The sequence below is a fragment of the Meles meles genome, chromosome 8 (assembly GCF_922984935.1).
Source record: "Meles meles chromosome 8, mMelMel3.1 paternal haplotype, whole genome shotgun sequence".
In the NCBI taxonomy this organism is placed as follows: Eukaryota; Metazoa; Chordata; class Mammalia; order Carnivora; family Mustelidae; genus Meles; species Meles meles.
In genome coordinates, this window is record NC_060073.1 from 67,939,518 (window position 1) to 67,965,096 (window position 25,579).

General features: G+C 36.3%; 1 pseudogene; it reads left to right on the forward strand.

The window, feature by feature from the left end:
- Positions 1-11,773: 11,773 nt before the first annotated feature.
- Positions 11,774-25,579, forward strand: part of LOC123948790 — a 92,229-nt pseudogene continuing 78,423 nt past the window's right edge.

The window sequence follows — 25,579 nt, forward strand, 5'->3', positions numbered from 1 at the left end:
AGTAGATGGTAGGAGGAGAGGAAGAGGATAGAAGGGAAGGGAAGACAAGACAAGACGAGGCAGGGTGGGAAGAAAATGTCATGTTCCTTGCTCTAAAACTTTTTTCTTTATACTATTTATACTATTACAAGTTTTCACATTGTCTTTTCCTAATTTTAGGATGTATGCCTCAAGACAGGAACGTGTTGCCTCCAAATAGTTCATTTCTTCAGTTCCTTTACAATGGAGTGGTAAAATTATTAAACAACTCTGTATCAGAACTGGTAAAAAGAAATCTGTTAACAGGTTTTGCTTTGATGTTATTTTACAGCTATTGTTTAATCTGATAAAAATGCATCAATTACTGAGATGTTTGTGCACTCTCTTTAGCTCAGAATGTTGGTACACTGGCATTCATCTTATTGACAAGATCCTGTGGATATGAATGTATAAAAATATGACTGGTCAGAATAATACTTGAGGATTTCCCAGAGGCCTTTGGTTTCCATACAGTCCATGTTTTAGGGGTATTTATGAGGTTGGTCATGTCCATGAAACCTATCAAGATTTCAAGTACATATTTATGTTTGGCTCTCTCCTTTCTTATCCCATCTAGAGGAATGTCATGAGAACAAATGACATAATCTATATAAGAACTCTCCAAGCCCGTAGAGCTCTACTTATAAACACGTTAAGTAATTAATACCTTGTTCCCTTATTTCTAATAGCTTGTAAGTTATTGGGAATTCAGATGTTAGTCTGCATACTATACAACTTATGAATAATGTGATGAGGACTATTTTGTACCTATCAATTCTTACATGCATAAAAGGAGAAAATGTCACCCTTGCCTTAATGGAAGACACAATTTTGAGAGGAGGACGATATCTGTAAGTGAGACAAGCTTTGTCTTTCTTAAACTGACATGGAATCATATTGTTTTCCTGCTAAAAGACTTTGTTATTATCATATTGCCTTTAGGTAAAAGCAGAAACTTTACAGAATGACTGGCAAAGCCCCTACGATCTAGATCATCTTTTCATCTCTGATTGGTCTCAGTGTCCTCATTTCTCCCACAAACCCACAGTGTCCAGGCTTGTGGACTGGGCAGCCATCCCAGCACTCACCACTCCATTTCACATTACCATACTTTTGAACTTGTGATTTTCTTTTCCTGAAATATATCCACCATTGCTATTTACACAGTATCTGATACACAGTAATCATACCATACAAAGAATTTCTAGAATTTCTGATTAATATTGCCTTTACTATGTTATTTTCACTTTTACCTATGCCAATAGACTGCAAGATGAATGCTTTCTTGTGCTAACCTCACCCTCATATCACTCCACAAATCCTATCAAAATTCCTTTAATTAAACTAAGTAAGAAAAATTAGGATGAAATGAAAAAGAGAATTAAAAATACTACACTGGGGCACCTGGGTGGCTCCGTGGGTTAAGCCTTTGCCTTCAGCTCAGGTCATGATCTCAGAGTCCTTGGATTGAGCCCTGCATCAGGCTCTCTGCTCAGCGGGGAGCCTGCTTCCCTTCTCTCTTTGCCTACTACTACTCATGATCTCTCTGTCAAATAAGTGAAATCTTTAAAAAAAAAATACTAAGCCATGTGGTATTAACAAAAGAGACTAAGGACTATGATTAAATTAGCAATCACTTTAGCTTAGAATAACTTTAAGGAAGAGGTAAAACTTTCGGTCTTAGTTACCATGTCAAACTGAACATCTGGAAGCAGGTCCATGCTCAAGAGGCAGTAAGTGCACCACCAATTAAGAAAGCCTTGCATACTCATCAAACTTGTTTGTAAGAAGGAAAGTATGGGTGTAAGAGTTAGGGAACTCTTACTTGCTAATTGTGTATAATGTATTGATAGCTCATTAAGAGTTGGAACAATCCTATGGCATATGAATTTACATCCCTTTTAACAGAGGAGTACAGAGAGTCTCCAAGAAGTAAAAAAATGACACAAAATCATCCACATTAAGTGGCAGAGCTAGGATTCAGACCCAGGAATACATGGAAGCTTGTGATCTTTTCAGTATATCAGGAGGTTACTCAAAGTTACCAAAGGAAGAGAAAGAAAAGGAACACCTTCCCATAGCATGTTTTCTAGGAAAGGAAGAAAAAAACCTTGAAACTACTATTCATTCACTTAAGCTTTTAGTAAAGCTCTGTCCTGGGGATACAATGGTAAGCACCAAAAGGCATAAATATATAGTTCTTGTTCTTGTGGGGTTTATGAGAAGCAGGCTTAAGTACAATGTACATGGAAAGTACATGAATAAATGTAAAATTATAATAGTAATAAATATTATTTCTTTTTAAAAAGAGCTATTTGGAATATGCTGTCTACAAAAACTCATTTTAGACCCAAAGTCACCTCCAGATTTAAAGTGAGGGGTGAAAAATAATTTACCTTGATAATGGACATCAAAAGAAAGTTGGGGTGGCAATTCTTATATCAGATAAATTAGATTTTAATCTAAAGACTATAATAAGAGATGAGGAAGGATACTAGATCATACTTAAAGGGTCTGTCCAATATGAAGATCTAACAATTTTAAATATCTATGCCCTTAACATGGGTGTAGCCAACTATATAAACCAATTAATAACAAAAATCAAAGAAACACACCAACAATAATAAATAATAGTAGGGGACTTTTACACCCCCTTCAGTGAAATGGACAGATCATCCAAGCAAAAGGTCAACAAGGAAATAAGGCCCTTAAATGACACACTGGACCTGATGGACATCACAGATATATTCAGAACATTCCATCCCAAAGCAACAGAATACATATTCTTCTCTAGTGCACATGAAACATTCTCCAGGATAGATCACATCCTGAGTCACAAAAAAAAGGAACATAGATCAATGGAACAGAATAGAGAGCTGAGAAATAGACCCTCAACTCTATGGCCAACTAATCTTTGACAAAGCAGGAAAGAATGTCCAATGGAAAAAAGACAGTCTCTTCAACAAATGGTGTTCGGAAAATTGGACAGCCACAGGCAGAAAAATGAAACTGGATCATTTCCTTACAGCATACATAAAAATAGACTAAAAAATGGATGACAGACCTCAATGTGAGACAGGAATCCATCAAAATCCTTGAGGAGAACACAGGCAGCAACCTCTTCGACCTCAGCCACAGCAACTTTTTCCTAGAACCATCACCCAAGGCAATGGAAGCAAGGGCAAAAATGAACTATTGGGATTTCATCAAGATCAAAAGCTTTTGCACAGCAAAGGAAACAGTTAACAAAACCAAAAGACAACTGACGGTATGGGAGAAGATATTTGCAAATGACATATCAGATAAAGGGCTGTATCCATAATCTATAAAGAACTTATCAAACTCAACACCCAAGGAACAAATAATCCAATCAAGAAATTGGCAGAGGAATGAACAGACATTTCTGCAAAGAAGACATCCAGATGCCCAACAGACCCATGAAAAAGTGGTCCACATCACAGGCCATCAGGGAAACGCAAATCAAAACCACAATGAGGTACCACCTCACACCAGTCAGAATGGGTAAAATTAACCAGTCGGGAAATGACAGATGTTGGCAAGGATGCGGAGAAAGGGGAATTCTCCTACAATGTTGGTGGGAATGCAAGTTGGTGCAACCACTCTGGAAAACAGCATGAAGGTTTCTCAAAAAGTTGAAAGTAGAGCTACCCTATGACCCAGCAATCACACTACTGAGTATTTCCCCTAAAGGTAAAAATGTGGTGTTCCGAAGGAGCACATGCACCCAAATGTTTATGGCAGCAAAGTCCACAATAGCCAAACTATGGAAAGAACCTAGATGTCCATCAACAGATGAATGGATAAAGAAGAGGTGGTGTGTGTGTGTGTGTGTGTGTATATATATATATATATATATTTGATGGCTGCATAGTATTCCATATATATATGGAATATATGTATATATATGGAATACTATGGAATATATATATATATGTATATATATATGGAATATATGGAATTCCATATATATATATATATATATATATGGAATACTATGCAGCCATCAAAAGGAAGGAAATCTTGCCTTTTGCAACTACATGGATGGAACTAGACGGTACTATGCTGAGTGAAATAAGTCAATCAGAGAACAACAATTATCATATGATCTCCCTGATAAGAAGAATTTGAGAGGCAATGTGGGGTGTTTGGATGGTAAGGAAGGGAATGATGAAACAAGATGGGATTGGGAGGGAGACAAAACATAAGAGACTCTTAATCTAACAAAAGAAACTGAGGGCTGCTGGGGGTAGGGGGGGTAGGGAGAGGGTGGTTGGTTTTTGGACATTGTGGAGGGTATGTGCCATGTGAGTGCTGTGAAGTGTGTAAACCTGGCAATTCACAGACCTGTACACCTGGGGCTAATAATACATTATACATTAATAAAAAATAAAAAATTAAAAAAAGAACACACACACACACACACACACACACAGAGCTATTTAGTACTGTGAATTTACTATAATGCAAAGAACAGATATACTCTACTTTTTCATTCTGTTGTGATAAAAGAACGGTGATCTAGGGATGCCCATGTGGCTCAGTTAGTTAACTGTCTGCTTTTAGCAGGGTTCTGGGATCAAGCCCCGCATCAGACTCCCTGCTCAGGAGGGAGTCTGCTTCTCTCTCTGCCCCCTGCCCACACTCATGCTCTCTATCCCTCTCTTTCAAATAAATGAATAAAATCTTAATAAATAAGAATCATGATCGAAAAGAACAGCTAGAGTACAGGTGCATGTGTGTGTGTGTGTGAGTGTGTGTTGACAGAGATGAGTACTCAGAAGGAAGAAATATTTCAGGGATAGGAAATGCACAACCAAAAGCCCCGAGAACGGAAGGGACTATCTTATGTTTGATGAACTCAGGAAAGAATATTATGTCTAGACTTTTTGACCTAAGACAACAGTACATAGCAGTGTTCTTACATTGAAATCTGGGAAAACAGATTTTGTGTCTAAGAAAGATCAACTTTGATTTTATTTAAATCATCAAGCTGAGCTGATCAAATTCCTTGTCTTTTTAATCATCATGCTCCTCCCTCCACAGGGGAGATGAAGAGGTAAACTCTGAAGCCACAGATAGTTTATATAAGCTGCAGCATATGATGGATTTCCCTCAGGGGAATCAATAAAAAAATTGTTATAAATTTCCTTAATAAAGAGGTAGGGATGGTTCAGAAATCTGGGATTAATAGCAGGAATAAGCATAGTTTTTGGATTGTGCCAGGTTTGGGCTCAAACCCAAATTTTTGGTAGCTTGTCAGCCTGTGCAGGCAACTTAAATTCCCTGAGTCTCAGATTCTTTATCTATAAGATATTGTAATGAGTAAATAGGAAAAGGAATATAAAGGGAAAAACAACCTGAGGGTTTTGAAGGGTCAGGGGTGGGAGGTTGGGGGAACAGGTGGTGGGTAATGGGGAGGGCACGTTTTGCATGGAGCACTGGGTGTTGTGCAAAAAGAATGAATACTGTTACGCTGAAAAAATAAATAAAATGGATAAAACTCTAAAAAAAAATAAAATAAAATAAAGGGCTAAGCATATACTCAATACCTTGCCCTGGCTTTCCCCTTTCCTGTCTTCACTCAACTCCATTTCATCTTCTTATACTATGTATATTGCTTTTGGTCTCCTGACAAGATTCCTTCTCTCCACCTTGGACTTCCCTTTTTTTGGTTTGCTATTTTCCTCCCTCTTTTATTCCTGGTAATAAATCAAAGAAAACCTTATTTTTATTACCTGCATGCCATATTGCATCCCCAAGAATATTTTCCATAAACCATGGCTAATCTCCTCTAACTTATTTTTACCTTAAAGAAATGATGACGTATACTATACTATATAATTACACTTCTTTCTACAGCGCGCGTGCGCGCACACACACACACACAGACAGACACGCACGCGCGCACACACACAAAATGCATGGCAGGTGAGTTAGATTTTTATTCATTTCAAAGACAAGAGCTTCCAGGAAAAATATGTTACATCAATGACACTCAGTTGAAAAAGCAGTCCTTTGTGATACGGGACTTTTGAGAAGTCCACATTTGCATTCGCCACACAGTAATGCTTATTTGGGGTGTAATAATTCATACTGATATACTTTCTTTTTATTCAATTTGCAATAATTCCTATTTCATTCAAGCCACCACTTAGATCCATATTTCTTTTTATTATGTACCCATAATTAGCAGCCCTACAAAGACAAGTGCAGGGTTGGGAATGCCAGGAATTTTGTTTTGCAATTTTCCTTAGATGAGATTTTGTGTTAGTTAGGAATTGCCCTGTTCCACAAGCCAGTTGCATGCCTAGGGTCAACATTGTTAATCCAGGGGTGGCAACCTTGCTTTCCCTCTAAATGTTATTATTTTCAAGAAACAAAGCTATGAATAAAGGAAAGCACTGTCCCTTCTCATTCTTTCTATATATGTAGTTACCATTCATCTCTCTTCCTCTTACATTCCTGTTTTCTTATCTGTAAGTGCCCCACTAAATGGTAAGCTCTTTTTTTTTTTTAAAGATTTTATTTATTTATTTGACAGAGAGAGATCACAAGTAGACAGGCAGGCAGAGAGAGAGAGAGAGGGAAGCAGGCTCGCTGCTGAGCAGGGAGCCCGATGTGGGACTCGATCCCAGGACCCTGAGATCATGACCTGAGCCGAAGGCAGCTGCTTAACCCACTGAGCCACCCAGGCGCCCAATGGTAAGCTCTTGAATCAGACTTTATCTTGCCCACAATTACATACCTAGCACACAGTAAGTGTCCCATAAATAGAAATTTAATTAGGAAATAGGGTGAGATTGCCCCTACCTCAATGCATCTACCACTTGCTTGCAATGAGTCCTATAGTCATTCCTATCATAGCCTTTCTCAAAGGTTTTCTCACAGGAAGAGACAAAGAAAAAAACAATAAGTACCTGGTGTAGGCTAGGTGAAATGTTCTGTATTTTTCATACATTATCTCATTTAATTTATACTCAGCTATGGTAGTTAAATATTTCTCCCCATATTTTACAGAAAAAACAAACTAGGACCCAGAGAAATTAGATGTCTTTTTTAACATATTATAGCAGAGAAGTGTTAGAACATGGATTTGAAGACATAGAAAAGATGGGAAAAACTGTCTTTTAGCTGGAGGTGATGGTCTCAGAGGCTGATTTGGGGAGGACAGGGAAAAGAGAACTAAAGATAAATGAAGAAAATTGACCACAAGAATTCTAACAGAAAGTATAAGTGAATGGGATTATATATTTTGTGAAGGTAACACCTATTTGAAAAATTCTTAAAAGATATTTGAAATTTAAATTATTAGATCTCTAAGTACAATTTGATTATCTGTATCTAGTTTTTTTTTTTAAAAGATTTTATTTATTTATTTGACAGACGGAGATCACAAGTAGGCAGAGAGGCAGGCAGAGAGAGAGAGGGAAGCAGGCTCGCTGCTGAGCAGAGAGCCTGATGCGGGACTCGATCCCAGGACCCTGAGATCATGACCTGAGCCGAAGGCAGTGGCCTAACCCACTGAGCCACCCAGGCGCCCCTATCTGTATCTAGTTTTGAGCACACTCTTCATTTTCCTCTAAGAACAATCTGTAATAAAGCTCATAATAAAACAGTTGATTTAAGAAATAAAATATTCATCATTGAATTCTTTACACAACTAGAATATGAAAAATTTAGCCTAATACAGTCTTATGCTACAATTGTTAGGTCTGTCTGATTTTGTGAGCTAAATGGCTTGGCATAAAGGTATGGGTTCCCTCTGGGGGGCGTTTTGAGCAAAAGCAATCAGGCAGTGATGCAATTATAGCACCTGCAAATATTATTGTAACCTTTTCTACCCACTATGAACCACAGGTTGGGTTCCTAGGGAAGCAAATTCTAAGATGGAATTTAGCATGCAGGGAGCTTATTTAGGTATGCCTTTGGGAGCAACACCTGTGGAAGGGATGAGTTGGGAGCAGGAGTTGGCACAGGAAGAAGTCAACCTGCAATTTAGTCAACCACAGCCTACATCTACCTCATGGTGAGCTCTGGGGCTAGAATGCCACCTTGAAATTGTCCCAAAAAAGGCCAAGCTGACTGAGCCTTTATACTGCTGGACTGATTAATCCTTCAGAGTATACTACACTAGGCGAGGGCTTGACCTTGGGCATGGCAGCTCTCTGCACCCAGGGTAATCCCTGAACGGGTTGATGGCTATAGGCTCTTGCCTGACAGTGCATCAGCAGCTGGGGCTATATGTCCTTCATGGAAAAGAAATTTGGGTTGTGTTGGCACACATCATGCCCACAACAGAGACCAGATGCTATAACACCCTTTCTGGATGCCCTTCCAAATGTTGGGCTATCCAACCATAGGAAGGTGTTCCTTTCCTCTGAACTAGCAGCTACATGGTTATTAGAGTCTGCCTGCATTTATTTACAAGCCCATTTACAGTTTTAATTTAGGTAAGACAAAGAAGGTTACTTTGTGATATTTTTTGGCTATATTATAGATGACATTATAGACAAAATTTGCAAAGTGTATTAGTCAACTTGTGTGGCCCTAACAACATATCACAGACTTGGTGGCTTTAACAATAGAAATTTGGTTTCTCACAGTTCGAGAGGCTAGAAGTCCCAGATCAAGGTGCTGGCAGATTTGGTTTCTGGTGAAGGCTCCCTTTCTGGCTTTCAGATGGCCACCTTTGCACTGTGTCCCCACATGGCCTTTTGCCCATGCATGTTTGGAGAGGAAGATTCCAGAATAGGAGTTCTACCAGAATACAGCTGCACCCTTCTGACATCATTTAACCTTAATTATCTTCCAAAGGCCCGATTCCAAATACAGTCATTTGGGGGGTTAGAGCATCAACATATGAATTTTGGGGTATACTATTTAGTTCATAACATTAAGTAATTAAATGAAGAATTGTATCAAATGTTGTACAAAATGTGACTATTTTTTTGTTTTGATCCTTCTTTATAGAGACCTTGTAAATTTCTATGGCTGACAGAGCCTTAATTGTTTGATTTTAATTAGCTGTCCTTTTAATATACATTTTGGCTTATTCTGAATTTATTCTGCTATTATATACCCGGGCTTAATGCTCTTAATTTAAAAAACTTATCTTCAATACTTGCTCATTTAATCTTCACATTGTTTTGTAAATTCCACAAAATATCTGACCCCTTTGTGGGGGAGGTTCTACTTAAATTGCATGTATAGCTAGGATATATACAATTCTATTCTCTCATATTAGTTGGGAAGAAAAACTCATGATGGCTTGGGGAGAAATTCTGTCATTTTTATCATAGTACAAATTGTTTCATTACAAAAAGACTTCGTTCAGTAAGGTGCTTATTCTTTGACCCTGCAATTCTAACTTTTTACCCTGAGAAAATAACTATAATATAAGCAGTAAAACAGCCCAATAATAGGGTTCTAGCACAATCAATTATGATACATATGCTCAATAAAATAACATATAGAAAAAAATTGCCTAATATTCATGATGAGGACTACTTCTTATATTTTAAATAAAAAACTATTTGTACTTCAAAGTCATTTATAAAAGTTTCTCTATGTGTGTATGAATATTTATGTACATAGAGACACACAGAATAATATATAGTGAACTATTAATAGATGCTATCCCTGAGGGGTAGGAACATAAATAATGTTTCTTTTATTCTTGATGTTTTACCTCCTCTTCTTTTTTCAAACTTTCTATAATTAAAATGCCTTAAAAACATGGTGAATGCTTTTGTTTTGTCAAAAATAATAAATTAGTACTCTATCTAATATTACTAACAGTAATGGCAGTTAATTCTGATTTCTTACTGTCTATTGTTGCCCTAAGATCTTTGTCTAAATTAGCTCAAATAACTCCAGAAATCTATGGCAACCATCTATATATAGATTTCCATGTATTTCTTAAAAACAATGATGACAACAACCACAACAAGAACCCAGTTTTTCCGTAGTTATTCTTTACTGTCAACTACATGTGAGCTATATTACAGCTTAGTGTTAAGTGATGGAACAGAAAGAATATTTTTAAAATAGAAGAAAATATAGCAAAGAGTCAGGAACTTATCCATGTATACATGTGATGAAAAAAGGCTGAAAAAATTGAAATCAAAACATGAGAGCACATGACAGACTCATAAGCTTTGAAGGGTTACTCCAATTTTCTTATTTACAGGTGAGGACAATCTGTTTAGAGGAGAAAAAAAAATGGTATGTAAAGGCCACCCAGATTTAGAACTAGACCTCAAGTCTCTCCTCTCAACTCCCTGCTTTTCCAATGGTTATTTGCACTAGGGATGTGATATAACATCAGTACATCAGGATTGCAGAGAACTTGGCTGAGGTATGTAATATTCAAAACAAAGACCATTTCACTTGAAATTCTTTTTATTTTACAAGGCATCCTTTGCATGCCCAAGTAAAACCCTCTGAACTCGAGAAAAATCACATCAAGAGATGCAAAATAATAAAGATAAAAGTCTCTTCATTTTTACCATTGTTTATTTTTTTTATGTGTCTTTTTTTTTTTCCATTTTATTTATTTTTTCAGCGTAACAGTATTCATTCTTTTTGCACAACACCCAGTGCTCCATGCAAAACGTGCCCTCCCCATTACCCACCACCTGTTCCCCCAACCTCCCACCCCTGACCCTTCAAAACCCTCAGGTTGTTTTTCAGAGTCCATAGTCTCTTATGGTTCGCCTCCCCTCCCCAATGTCCATAGCCCGCTCCCCCTCTCCCAATCCCACCTCCCCCCAGCAACCCCCAGTTTGTTTTGTGAGATTAAGAGTCATTTATGGTTTGTCTCCCTCCCAATCCCATCTCGTTTCATTTTTACCATTGTTAATAGAAGGCCAAATTCATCACATTTTGATTCCAAAATTTTAGTAAATGGAAAAAAAATGGTATTTTGGTGAAGACACAAAACTGAAATAGAAGTTATGAATGACATCAAATATTAGCCTCAGCATCCAATTTATTTTTGTATTTTTTCTTGAAATATAATGTATTTATAAAAATGAGATTCACACTGTTGCAAATAGCAACTGCTTTTTAATTTAATCTATCTTGTAATCTCAGGGTATTTTCTAGTTAAATAAAAATGACAGGAAAAAACTGCATTCCAGAGCTGTGTAAGTAAAATAAAATAGAGTCCTGTTTTACTTTGTTAGTGATCTCCCATATGTTTACTGTTGCATCTCCAGGGTCTAGCAGACTGTCTGACACATAGCAAGAGCTAAATAAACATTTTGGGGAATAAAATAATAAAGAACCTACAGAGACTTGATCTTATTCTTCATTGTTAACACTTCCCTCCCTTCCAGTGATAGATTAGTTATCAAAAATGCCTTGGAGGGGCACCTGGGTGGCTCAGTGGGTTATGCCTCTGCCTTCAGCTCAGCTCATGATCTCGGGGTCCTGGGATCGAGCCCCACATTGGACTCTCTGCTCAGCAGGGAGCCTGCTTCCCCCTCTCTCTCTGCCTGCCTCTCTGCCTACTTGTGATCTCTGTCTGTCAAATAAATAAATAAAATCTTTTAAAAAATGGTTTGGAGAAGAATTAATTGTTTTGTACCACTACTTCTTCTATTAGAGATTAACAAAATTACCTGAAAATTATCTGAGAAGTGAGGCTGGAGGGATAGTATAGAATAGTTTGCCTGCCTTCCTTCTCCCTACTCTGCCCATGGCCTGGTACCCCCACCTTGAGGCAACGACTATGAGCACCTTAGCTGTAGAAAAACCTACTCTCAAGAAACGTGTCTGGGAAGAGCTGGGAGGTGAGCTTGGGGAAGCTGGAATGTAGGATACCAGGCAGAGGAAGAGATTAGTGTTCTGGAAATTCTGCAGATAAGAGAAGGTACCCACCATGTATGCCCTTCAACCCTATTAATTTATAGGGTAGTAGAACACAACCTGCTGTATCATTCTTCTTTCTCAAATCATGAGCATAAGATAATGACCAACATAGCCTCTGGAGCCACTGTATTTTCACAGTCTACAGCTCTTTTCTGTCCTTTTCCTTACTGCTGGCAAGTGTGGCTCTCCAGGCCATGGTTAAGACCTGGTGTACCAATTAATGGGCGAGCTATCAGGATACAGAAAACAAAGTAGTTGCTGAATCAGCCAGTGACCTGGGACAAGACAGGACAATAACTGATCTTATTCAAGGTATCTTTCTCTTGAGCAAGTGATTTGTGAATAGAAGCAATTTCTAACCTTTTATTAAACAGGGTAATGTGTTTGCAGCCAGTCTCAAGAAAGATACAGACCTTGTTTTAGGAAGGTCTGTCTGGTCTTTTCAGTTTGCAGTCTCTTCAGTGAACTAGAGACTAGAACTAGAGGGATAGCCAACTATTCTCTGACCTCAAGGTTTGCAGGGTGAGAAGCTACACCAGTACTCCCCAAGGCGAGCAGTGCCTCACCCCAAGGACACTGCCCTGCTCTGGGTCTATGGGAAGCCTTCTTAAGTCTTCCCATTTACTATGAATTTGGAGGACTTTTGGAGTCCTGTAGACCTTGTCTCATTGGGTGTTACCAAAGGCATACATTTTCACTCTACTATGCAAAAAGGAACATGTACTTTTTACTTTAAAGTCCAAAGGAACTAAATTTATTTGCCCTACTTTTCAGTTATACAATATACATTATTGTACTCTAAGGTAACATCTAATAAGCTTTTCTCAAAGCTTCTTTTAAAAAATGGAATTTATTTTTTTTTCTTTTTCCAAATAAAGTGCACTCAAGTAAGAAAATGCCATTTATCCAAACATTTACTGAGTAGCTTCTATGTGACAGGAATCTTCCAAGATTCTCAGAAGAGTGGGATAATATGATTTTAGATTGATAATAACAATCGACATATAAAGATATGTCAAAGAAGCAAAACAGAGAGTAATAATAACAATTGACATATAAAGATATGTCAAAGAAGCAAAACAGAAAGTAAATAGCTGCTTATTTGCTTGTGACAGATGATGAAGAGTCCTGACAGAACAAAGCACATAAAATTCCCCTGACAGAGTGCATAGCTGTGTGATCTCACATGGGGTTGTAATGGGCAAAGTCCTCACGAGCAAAGATGGAGACAGAGGGAGCCCATGAGATGCTTTGTTACTACCTGTAGAAGAACATCATATAGCTTGAATTGATTATCTGGTCTAAGCAAGTCTTGAAGCTAATTAAGTATCTATGTGTTTCTATCTACAGAAATTTCTTCATTCTTCGAGTCAACTTTGTGTTTCTTAAGACATAAATAGATTTACTACACTCAACATTTTATGAGAACCTGATGTCTGACTTTCTGCATGTATTCTGTTTCTGAGGGTACCAAAATAAGAAGATTCACAATCAGGTGTTCTCACTACCATAATAATCAAATGGCATTAATTTCCTATATATTTGCCTGTTTTGTAGTCAAGATTGCAAGTATATGTTCTAATAGTACGTTGAATCTGTGAGAAAATGCTCATAGTATTTAGATCCACTAATGCAGTTAGCTAAACATTGACACAGCTCTGAAAACTTGAAGTGTATCAATTTTAAATATGTTCTTCCAAACTTGCATAACTTGTGTAATATCTGAGTATGAATTTTAACTATGGATAACTTTCTTTTTATAAAAGGCCAAGAGGAACCATGTATTATCATTTATATATTAAAATCCTGTTCAACATGTTAAACTTCTGTAGGTAGTTTCTCTTTCAAAATAAAATTTTATTTTAAAAAATAAGGAATTTAAGTCTATAGGCAGCCAATGTTCAAAAATGGGTCACTGTCTTTGCACGTAATGACAAACATTTGAAAGTGGGAAGCTTAGAAATGTTAAGATTCATTGTTCTGACCCACAGAAACTTATTATCACTTCAATTTTACAATTCAGCATTTTGAAGTTTCCTAGTTATAATAAATCATAAAACCTCTCAGTTATAATAAATAGTAAGCTACTCTAGGTAAGAGACAGTGGTACATTTAAAGACAAAATGAATGGCATATGCTATAATCAAGAACAATTGGCAGACACGGCATAGAGCAGTTATTTTAGAGCTCATAGTCTCTTTCCCCACATCTCTTCATGAGATATGGGACGTATTCAAATACTTCAACAAATTTTGCCTCTAAAGACTTTGTTCCAGTGTATTATCAAGGTATCAAGGTAGTGTTTTTTTTTTAAACAGCTGATACCTAGTTTTGCCGAAATTATTTTAATAAAATGTTTAGTTTCATGTTAACATAAAAAAGTAAAGCAACTCTAACTTTAGGAATAAAGGAGTGAAGGAATAAAGGGAAGGTCTTCTATTTATTACTTTAAGAAGTATTTTTTGAGAGACTACTGTAAGTTACGCATAATTCTAGGCACTAGGAATATACACATAATCAAAACCGAACTTGTATTCTAATGGAGGAAATAAGCAAATAACACATAAAAATACTGTAATTTATAATGGTAATAAATTTTGTTCACTTGTCTCATATTTATTGAGCACCTACTATGTGCTAGGGACACTAGTTGCTTAAGATTCAACAGTGAATAAAAACAGATATCCTTGCCCTTGTGAGGCATGTACATTGATTCTATGAAGGAAATAAAGCAGAATAAAGTGGGATGAAATGACTTGTTTTTTTTTTAAGATGGAGAAGACAAGGGGAGCTTGAGAAAGTGATATTTTAATAGACTAGAATGACAGGAAGGAGTGAGATCTGTGAAGATCTGGGGGAATAGAATTCCAGGCCAAGAAAATATCAAATGTAAATGCTCTGAAACAGACAAGAGGTTGATGGGTGCTAGGAACGGCAAGAGCCTTGATGCTGGAGCACAATGGCATGGAAGTGAGTGGCATGAGGTAAGACCAGAGGGATAAAGGGGTACCAAAAATACAGAGCCTCTCAGATCATGGTAACATCTCCAGATTTTGATCCAAGTGTGGTGGGAAATCATTCAAGTTTGAAGCTGGTGAGTGACACGATCATATTTACATTTTTAAAAGATTCCTCTCAGGGGCGCCTGGGTGGTTCCGTGGGCTAAAGCCTCTGCCTTCGGCTCAGGTCATAGTTTCAGGGTCCTGGGATCGAGCCCCACATCGGGCTCTCTGCTCGGTGGAGATCCTGCTTCCTCCTCTCTCTCTGCCTGCCTCTCCGCCTACTTGTGATCTCTCTCTGTCAAATAAATAAATTAGAAATTAAAAAAAAAAGATTCCTCTCAGTAATAATATGAGGACTAGATCATGGAGGAAACAAGAGTGAAAGCAGAGGGACAATCTAGGAGGCTACAACATTAGATGAGAAAAGAGATGTTGGTGACTTAGAAAAGAGTGATCAAAGTGGGTCTGGTAAGAAGTGACCGAATTGGGATATACTTTCAAGTTAGAAGACAAAATGATTAGCTGATAGATTTAACGTTGGTTGTTAGGCAAAGCAAAGTTTCATGGATCCAGCTAGGTTTTTGGTCAGAGTAGTTGGGTAAATTGTGATGCCATTTATAGAGACGGAGATCAAGGGAGAAATGGCTTGTTGATGGTGGGTTGGGAAATCATGAGTTATTTTTGGACATGAAAAATTAAAGATACCTATTATATACTGAAATGTCAAGGAAGCCAAGATATGCTCATTTGACTCTATGGCTTATGTGAGAGGTTGGGCTGGAGATAAATTTCGGAATCAGTGGAATTTAGATGAAAGCCAGAGTTTAACACTGGAAAAAATCAACTACAGAGAAATGAAAAACGAAAAAGACAAGAGAGGCAAAGACTGAGCCTTTGTCACCATATAATTAGAAGTAGGAAGAAGAGGAGTCTGGGCAAAAGCATTAGATGTTTGAGTTCTGAAGCTGAAGCTTTAGCAGCGAAAGGAAAGAGGTGGGCCAGATGAAAGCTCAGAGGTGAGAAAAGCAAGATCCAGTGGAGAATAGAGAACAACTTCTTTGTTGTTCTCACTCTGGAGAGCAGAATACAAAGGGGAGAGAGACTAGAATTGACCCTGGAGAGGAAGGGAACAATAATAGTGAAGAAGGTTGTTATGGTTATCAAAGCAAACAATGATGGTGGCAGGAGGAGTGGAACACAATAGTAAAGTTAGGGAGATACCTATGAGGCAGGAGTGTCCAATTTTAATGATGTTCTGATATTGGGAGTGAAAAGAGGAAGCTCAGATTTAGGTTGACTGTAATGTAGATTATTATTCTATCTTCTATACTTCTTTTTAAACATTCCATAATAAGACAGTTGTGAAAACAGGAAAATATTACTTATAACCCCAACTAGCTTAACAGAAATACTAATATTCTTTGCACATTTCAATAGTATGCTTGCATATAATTTTACGATGTGGCTATCCTAATAAACACACACATCTCTTTTTTTGTTCAATTGACATTATGCCATAAACGCTTCTATGCTGCTTCATAATATCTATAATTACCATTTAAATGAAAACATATTATTTCATAGACCACAAGTAATTATTTAATTTACTATTTCTCCCTATTTTAACAATGCTATTATTTCCAATATCTAACCATTGTTACTAGCGGTACATGCTCATGAACATGTATTTTTCTTATTTTTGAATTATCTGTGCAGGATATATTTGAAGATGCTGAAAACACATAAATATCACCAACTGCTTTCTAAACATTTTGCCAATAGACAATTCTCTCAGGAATATACCAGTGTACCAGGTTTACCACAACCTCAATGGAATTAAGTAGTTTTCTTAAAAACATCTTCTGACTGAATCTGTATGAATTTCAATCTCAATATTATTTTAATTGTATGTTTCATATCTAGCGACAATAATGGTTTACCTATCTAAATACTATCCTTGTTGCTAAGCATTTATATGAAGACTTAAGTTACTTATTTTTTTCCTCAGACAGTTGTATAGGTTTCTTATATAATAACATTATTTGTTCCTCTGAACAATAATGAGTTCCTCTGAAAAGCTTTCATAAGATTTAAAATAAACACACACACACACACACACACACACACACACACACAGAATCTGGAATAAAAAGATAAATATCTGTGTCCTAGTTTTGGTATTTACTGATTAGATTAGAATCCTGGCCTTTGTTTATAAATTGTGCTTTTGAGCTACCTTGGGTTTAAAGCCCTATTTTCTCAATATTTCACAATATTATGAGTTTGGAGTTCAAGTAAGTTAACATACATGTAAATGTTTAAGTAGAAAACTATAATTTTGGTGATATTATTATTTGAGCATTTCAACTGAGCATTTGGGGGTGAGGGAGACTGTGTAATTCTTGACATTACTGAAGCCGTAACAGATAGTGTCGGTCTCCTGCTTATACACCAGGTCTGTCTTATGCTCAGTGAACAGAACAATGCATTTGATGTTGATACTTTTAAATAAATATATGTAGATATATTTAAATTTTAATTGTCAATTTAATCAACAGAAGAAAAAGCATAAACATAAATTCATGAAGTTTAGAAATTACATTAGAATTCCCTGACATGTATAATACCCATTTTAGCTTTTCATATACTATAATACAAAAGAAGTAGGAGAACCCATACAATGTTTCCAGCACAAAAACACCCAGTATGTAAATATTATTATTATTATTTTTAAAGATTTTATTTATTTATTTGATAGAGAGAGATCACAAGTAGATAGAGAGGCAGGCAGAGAGAGAGGAAGGGAAGCAGGCTCCCTGCTGAGCAGAGAGCCCGATGCGGGACTCGATCCCAGGACCCTGAGATCATGACCTGAGCCGAAGGCAGCGGCCTAACCCACTGAGCCACCCAGGCACCCTGTAAATATTATTTTTGATGGCACTTGAAGAATACAAATTAATCATGCAGTAATTTTTATGCCAGACTAATAGCTTAATGATAACCAAATTGGACTTTCATGCCTTTAATGATGGTTTAAAAAAAATTATCTGAAAGATGATGAAATTGGAAACGACTCACGATTCTAGATAATCAGTAGGATACATTATCATTTATAAAATAAGACAGATGATAGCTATACTTAATATGGTAGCACTATATAATATACAGATTTGTCAAATTACTATGTTGTACAACTGAAACTAATATAACACTGTATGTCAACTATACTTCACTAATAAAAATTTTTGAAAAATAACATGTTGATTGGAACAACAACAAAAAAAGAAGACTTTCCAACTTAGTTGATGATAATATAGAAAGGATGACATGTTATATTTTACAGGGAAAAAGAAAAGTTTCTTCACTAATAGGTATTTACAAAGCAGGTGTTCATGTTCCTTACTAAATATTTAAGCGATATTATAATTACCAAAGATAAATTAATTCACAGAGACATAATTATTATTTTCTCTTATCTTTCTTTTGTCCTAAGTATTTGCCAAACACAGATGCTGAATTCATCCAAATTATACACTAAGAAATGGCTTCTGCCAAAGCACAGAAGAACTCCTCTGATGGCTTTATCTCCACCACACCTTCCCTCATCTGAATGTCTTTTTTACTCCTTTGCTCCTCCTTATGCAATGAATCAGTCTGACTGCTAGCAGGACCAAGCTAATAGTTACAGTTAATTCTGCAATCTTAAAATTTTTCCAGTAACCCTTTTAATTTTGAAAATTGCAAAGCATTTACGGAAATATAAACTCTTTGTTTTTTCCCCTAATTGCTTTTCATTTAAATATAGATATTAGGTACACATATCAGAGCAGGCAACTGTTCCCACTAGTGTGTTTATCTAATTTAGGTGATGGAAGCTATTCAAGAACTATCTTTTGCTATGATCTTGGAAAACTCACTTGACAAATTTAGACTAAATACCACCTCTGCAGCAGTGACTTTAATGGTTAGCACCTGTGCTGAGAATATCATAGTCCTTTTGGGCTGCCAAAAGCTGCATCTCCTTGTGAACTTTCCCATCCTCTAAAACTTATCATGAACTCTCATCAGTCTTAGCCATATGTTTTACATTTGTGAATTTATCACTCCTGTGTGCTTCTATAATCTGCACTTGTGGTGGTTCAGTTAAGTTGCAAAACCAAAAATCACAGGGTGTAACAGAGGAATTGTTTCTGCTCATTCTTAATTGTGAGCTTGAAGTGGACGTGGTCAAGAGCAGAATGTGTCATTTTCCTTAAGAAAGCTGCTGTGAAGAAGACCTGTATCAGGTAATGATATCATTTTCTACACAGGACTCTGAAACTGAGGTATTGTCCTTCTGTCCTTTCTCTCCCTGACATTTTTATATCTAAAGTATTCCTTGAATCACCTTCTTCTTGTCTTCTGCCACTTTTCTAGTTGAATCAAAGTCACAGTTCATCAGTGTTAGTGAAGTAGACTTCTCACTTGTCATCCTGTGTTAATCTTGCCCATCTTAAATCCATATTACTGCCAAACTGATCTACATTTTTGTTTAAAACATTAAATATTTCAAGTTACAGAAAACTGAAGACATTATTTCAAAGACCCGTGCACTTATCACGAACACATTCGGCTTTATGGTTTCAGGTCATTTACGGTTGTAGCTACTGTGTTATAAAGCACTTTCATGTTAATAATAGAAATGCTTTAATATGCTGATGAACATGGTACTTTTATTATCCCCGTCCTAGCTTGGGATGCCATAACAAAATACCGCAGACTGGGTAGCTTAAGTAACAGAGATTTATTTTCTCACAGATCTGGAGGCTGGGAGCCCAAGATTAGGGTGCCAGATTGTCCAGATTTTGGTGAGAGCCCTCTTGCTGGCTCTCAGATGGCTATGTTCAGCTGTGTCCTCACATGACAGAGAGGGAGAGAGAGAGAGAAAGAACCTTGTGTCTCAATACCATCACACTGGGAGTTAGAATTTTAACAAACTAACTGGGAGTGAGAATTTTAACAAATAAATTTTTAAGGGGCACTATGGAGTCTACAGCAACTCCTATTTTAGAGAAAAGGAAACTGAGGTACACAGAGGACTTTAGGAAAAAGGAAAAAAGCACACATAGTTTAAGTAATTTGCCTAAGGGTAATAAGAAGCCAGGCTTCTTAGGGTCAAAACTGACATTTCTAGCCACTATTCCATCACCTCTTAAAGAAAAATAAAGCATAACAAAAATAGTGAGGTTAAAGACGTTTTCCTCCTTCTCCAGAGGCAATCACTATTTTGATGTTTGTGTATACTTTCTCATCCTCACATATGTATATGTTTCCATGTATGTGTTTATAATACAGATGCATATATACCTATGTATATAATATATGCATATATCCAGATACACCTATCTATGTCACCCATATTTCTATAATATGCTTGTAACAAATTTTAAATACATATGTATATGTATATATTTGTTCACACGAATGGCATCAAACTGCACCTATGTTTCCAACCCTTTTTCTCACTTGACTGTGTTTTGTGAGTCCTATATTTATTGAAAATTATTATTTACCACATTTACTTTGTCAATATTTCTCATCCTCATCATTCTGTCATTTCCTCCTTAAATCTTAAATTCCATGACTGGGGATTGTCATCAACCCTTCGAATACCTGCTCAACCTCCCTGCCCTCCCTCTATTTCATCAAACTTGCCTGTCATTACTGCAGAAGTGGGTCCATCCATGCCTGCCTTCCACCCATTCTGCCCATACACCTGCACAGATGAACATGAACGTCATATGAGTGGTCTTATTTTATAACTATTGTATTTATTTCATATATAAGTTGAGAAACAATTTTAAATTTATGACTGGCAATTGAGTAGCCTGTTACTTATAGCATGTTGACTCTCCCTATTTCATTCAGTCTTCCATGCTATTTTGTGACTGTTTCCTACCTTCCCCTTTCTCCTCAAACCTCCAACATTCTAGTTTTCAGCTGGTGATGTCACTATCTATTTCCCTGAGAAAATAAAAGCAATTATGCAGCAGGTTCTACACCCTCCTATTAGAACACCTGTCCACATACCTGCACCTGCGCTGTATGCACTTCTCCACTACTCTCCCATTCAACGATCAACTGGCTGTGTTTCTAAAGCCAACACTTTCCCACATACACTAGGCTTTAACCCAGGGCGTTATTCCAGCAATTCTTCCCTTCCTCCTGCCTCGCACATTTTCTCTCTCTACCGAATCATTTCTTTCATCACTACAAACATCCTATAAAATAAAAAAACAGAATTACAAATGTCTCTTGAGCCCACATTTCTCTTCACCCATTGTCCTAATAACTTACTCTGTCTTTTAACAAAATGGTCTCTGACTCCTCTCTTTTCACTTGTTCTTGAACCCATACCAATCAGGCTTTCACTTAGAACACTCTTCCCAATGCTACATCTGTCAAGATCACCAATGGCTTCATGTTTACAAATTTGAAGCCCACTTATCTTCTTACTTAACTCATCTACACCTTTAGCGCAGTTGGTCACTCTCTTTGCATTTCGCTTCTTAGCCTGTGTGGTTGATTATTTTTATGTTTTTTAGATGGAAGAAATTACTTCTATATATTATGTGCTCATATTCTTGGCCCTCATTTTTGTTAAGATTTTTTAAATAGGATTTTGAAAAATGTAAATTGCAAATATAATTCTCTCAGCTTTTCTTTAAAAAAATATTTATTTATGTGCGAAAGACAGAGAATGCATAAGCTGGGGGTGGGGCAGAGGGAAAAGGGAAGCAGACTCTCCACTGAGCCGGGAGCCCTATCTGGGGCTGGATCCAATGACCTGAGCTAAACCCAAGAGTTGGACACTTAACAGACTGAACCACATGGGTGCCCCAGTTTTTTTCTTTTTAAGAAACATTTTTGGTGATGCCTGGGTGGCTCAGTGGGTAAAGCTTCTGCCTTCAGGTCAGGTCATGATCCTAGGATCCTAGGATCAAGTCCCACATTGGACTTCTTACTCAGCAGGGAGCCTGTGTCACCCTCTGCCTGCCACTCCCGCTGCTCATGCTCTCTCTGACAAATAAATAAATAAAATCTTAAAAAAAAAGTTTGCTGGTGTCATTTTATTTTATTTAAATATATTTTGAAGAATTCAAAACTGTGGATGTTATCCTTTATGATTAACTTTTAAAGTGCCTTGTTTAAATAATGTTTCACTTTTCAAACACCCTAAATTCATTATCTATATTTTCTTTAAAATTAATATTTTTTACTTGAGAAAGACATAAAATATTTATTAAGTGAAAAATAAAATTTCCCAACATAATTTATGGAATAATGCAATTTTTTGCTGCAGATTTGTTATACAACTTATAATGGATATCAAGTTCATATATGCAATGGGTCTGTTGCTAAACTTTTTAGTCCTTTTCTGTATTTCTATTCCTGTGCCAATACCCATTTTGTTTGTATTACTTCAGCTTTATACCAAGAACTGGTACCTAGTGAAGCAATGTCAAAATGTCTTTGCAATTCTAGGACACTTGTTCTTTCATACATATTTTAGGACTATATTATGATTTACATAAACACCCTGTTAAGAATTTTTGTTGAAATTGGTTAAATTGAATTAAATGTTGGTTATCTGGATATCCTTATTGAGTTCTCCAGCTCTTATGTGTCAAGGTACTTATTCCAGTCTCTTTTTATGACTTTTAATACATTTTAAGAATTTCTCCATGTATGTCTTACACATCTTTTATTACATTTATTTCTTTGCACTGCACAGTGTGAGTTTTGTAAATACATCTCTGTTACTAATGTATAGGAAGATAACTGATTTTTTTTCTTATGTTCTTGTTTTAACAATCTTGATAAATTCTTATTTGTATACTTTTAAGATGTTCTTGTATTTAGTTGCATTCACTTTGTATATAATTATATTGTCTGATAATAACACTTTCTTTTTTATCTTGTTTTCTCATTTTTAACTAATTATGTTACCATTTTTAAAGACCATTATTTATACCATTCTTATAGTCCTAGAATAAAAATTTCAATATCATGATTTTTAAACATTTTTTGAAGTATTTTTTGTATTTTTGAAGCTATGTCCATCAATAAAAACAGCCTAGAATTTTCTTCCTGTTTTAGGAAGTTGCAAGTTATCTTTACCCATAGGCCAAACTTATTTTCACTGTATTAATTTAAATTTACTATCTGTATTTTTAGGTAAGTATATACATGTTCTTCCAAAAAAAACCTACATAATTCTTTGATTACTTTTGGCAGACTCAAATAATTGGCATCTGATATCCATTCTGCCTTTTTTTATGGCAATATGTATGGATTCTATTTATATATAATGCACATACATATATATTATCTACAATATATTTGCACATACATATAATATATTTAAATATACACATATACATACTATATGTATACCCACATGTACACACACACACACACACACACACATATATATACACACACACATACATATACACACACATACATATCTAGCATGCATATATGCTGAGCCATCTGGACTAAAGAATATATTTTTCAGACTGTCTTACAGCCAGGTGTGCCTATGTGACTAAATATTAGGCAAATAAATGTAGGTGGAAGTAATGTGTCCAGTTTCTAGAAAGTGTAGGTATGTGTTTTGGCCTCACTGCCTTTCTTTCTCCTTGTACTTTGGACTAAAACTATTTAAGCAAAATATTACAATCCCTAACTTGCTCTGTGGCTCAGTCAGTTAAGCCAGTGACTCTAGGATCAGGTTGGGATCTCAGGGTCATGAGATCAAATCCTACACTGGGCTCTGTATTCAGAACAGAGTCTGTGAAAGACTCTCTCTCTCTGCCTCTCCCACTTGTGCTCTCTCTCTCTCTCTCTCTAAAAGAAATAAACTTTCTAAAAATTTCACAACTTGTTAGATTTGTTCATTTCTCCCTCTGGTTCCATCAGTTTTGGGTTTATGTATATAAACTTTTGCAATAGATGTGCATACATTCAGGATCATTATGGTGTGGTGAAATGACATACAACATTATATAGTTTAAATGGAAGTTACAAGTCTATGTAATGACAAAAGTCCACTTGATCTGATATTAACATAGCTTTAATGATGTTCATATGGTTAGTATTTGCATGATGTATCATTTTCCATCTTTGTCCTTTCAACCTATATCTTTATATTTAATCTATCTTTTAAAATATCTTTATATTTCCTTAGCAATTCAGGGGCTCTTCTGGTTCCATACAAATTTTAGGATTGTTTGTTCCAGCTCTTTGAAAAATGCCAGTGGAATTTTGATCTGAATGGCATTTAAAGTATAGATTGCTCTAGGCAATATAGACATTTTAACAATGTTTATTCTTCTTATCCATGAGCATCGAATGGTCATCCACCTCTTTGTGTCTTCTTCAATTTCTTTCATGTATGTTCTGTAGTTGCTCAAGTACAGATCCTTTACCTCTTTCGTTAGGTTTATTCCCAAGTATCTTATGGTTCTTGGTGCTATAGTAAATGGAATCGATTCTCTAATTTTCCTTTCTGTATTTTCATTGTTAGTGTATAAGAAAGCAACTGATTTCTGTGTATTGATTTTATATCCTGCCACATTACTGAATTGCTGTATGAGTTCTAGTAGTTTGGAGGTGGAGTCTTTCAGGTTTTCCATATAAAGTATCATGTCATCAGCGAAGAGAGAGAGTTTGACTTTTCATTGTCAATTTGTTTCATTTTGTTGTCTAATTGCTAAGGAAATGTTGGAAAAAGAAAAACAAAACTGGGAGGATCACATTACCTGATTTTAAGCTTTACTACAAAGCTGTGATCACCAAGACAGCATGGTACTGGCACAAAAAGAGACATATAGACCAGTGGAACAGAGTAGAGGGCCCAGATATGGAACCTCAACTATATGGTCAAATAATCTTTGACAAAGCAGGAAAAAATATACAGTGGAAAAAAGACAGTTTCTTCAATAAATGGTGCTAGGAAAATTGAATAGCTATGTGTAGAAGGATGAAACTTGACCATTCTTTTATGCCATACACAAAGATAAACTCGAAATGGATAAAAGACCTCAACATGAGATAGGAATCCATCAGAATCCTAGAGGAGAACATAGCCAGTAACCTCTTCAACATCAGCCACAGCAACTTCTTTCAAGATATGTCTCCAAAGACAAAGGAAACAAAAACAAAAATGAATTTTTGGGACTTCATCAAGATCAAAAGCTTCTGCACAACAAAGGAAACAGTCAACAAAACAAAGAGGCAACCCACTGAATGGGAGAAGATATTGGCAAATGATAGTACAGACAAAGAGCTGATATCCAGGATCTATAAAGAACTCCTCAAACTCAACACACACAAAACAGATTATCACATCAAAAAATGGGCAGACGACATGAACAGACACTTCTCTTAAGAAGACATACAAATGGCTAACAGACACATGAAAAAATGTTAATCATCATTAGCTATCAGGAAGAATTCAAATCAAAACCACACTGAAATACCACCTTACACCAGTTAGGATAGGCCAAAATTAACAAGACAGTAAACAACATGTGTTGGAGAGGATGTGGAGAAAGGGGAACCCTCTTACACTGTTGGTGGGAATGCAAGTTGGTTTAGCCACTTTGGAAAACATGTGG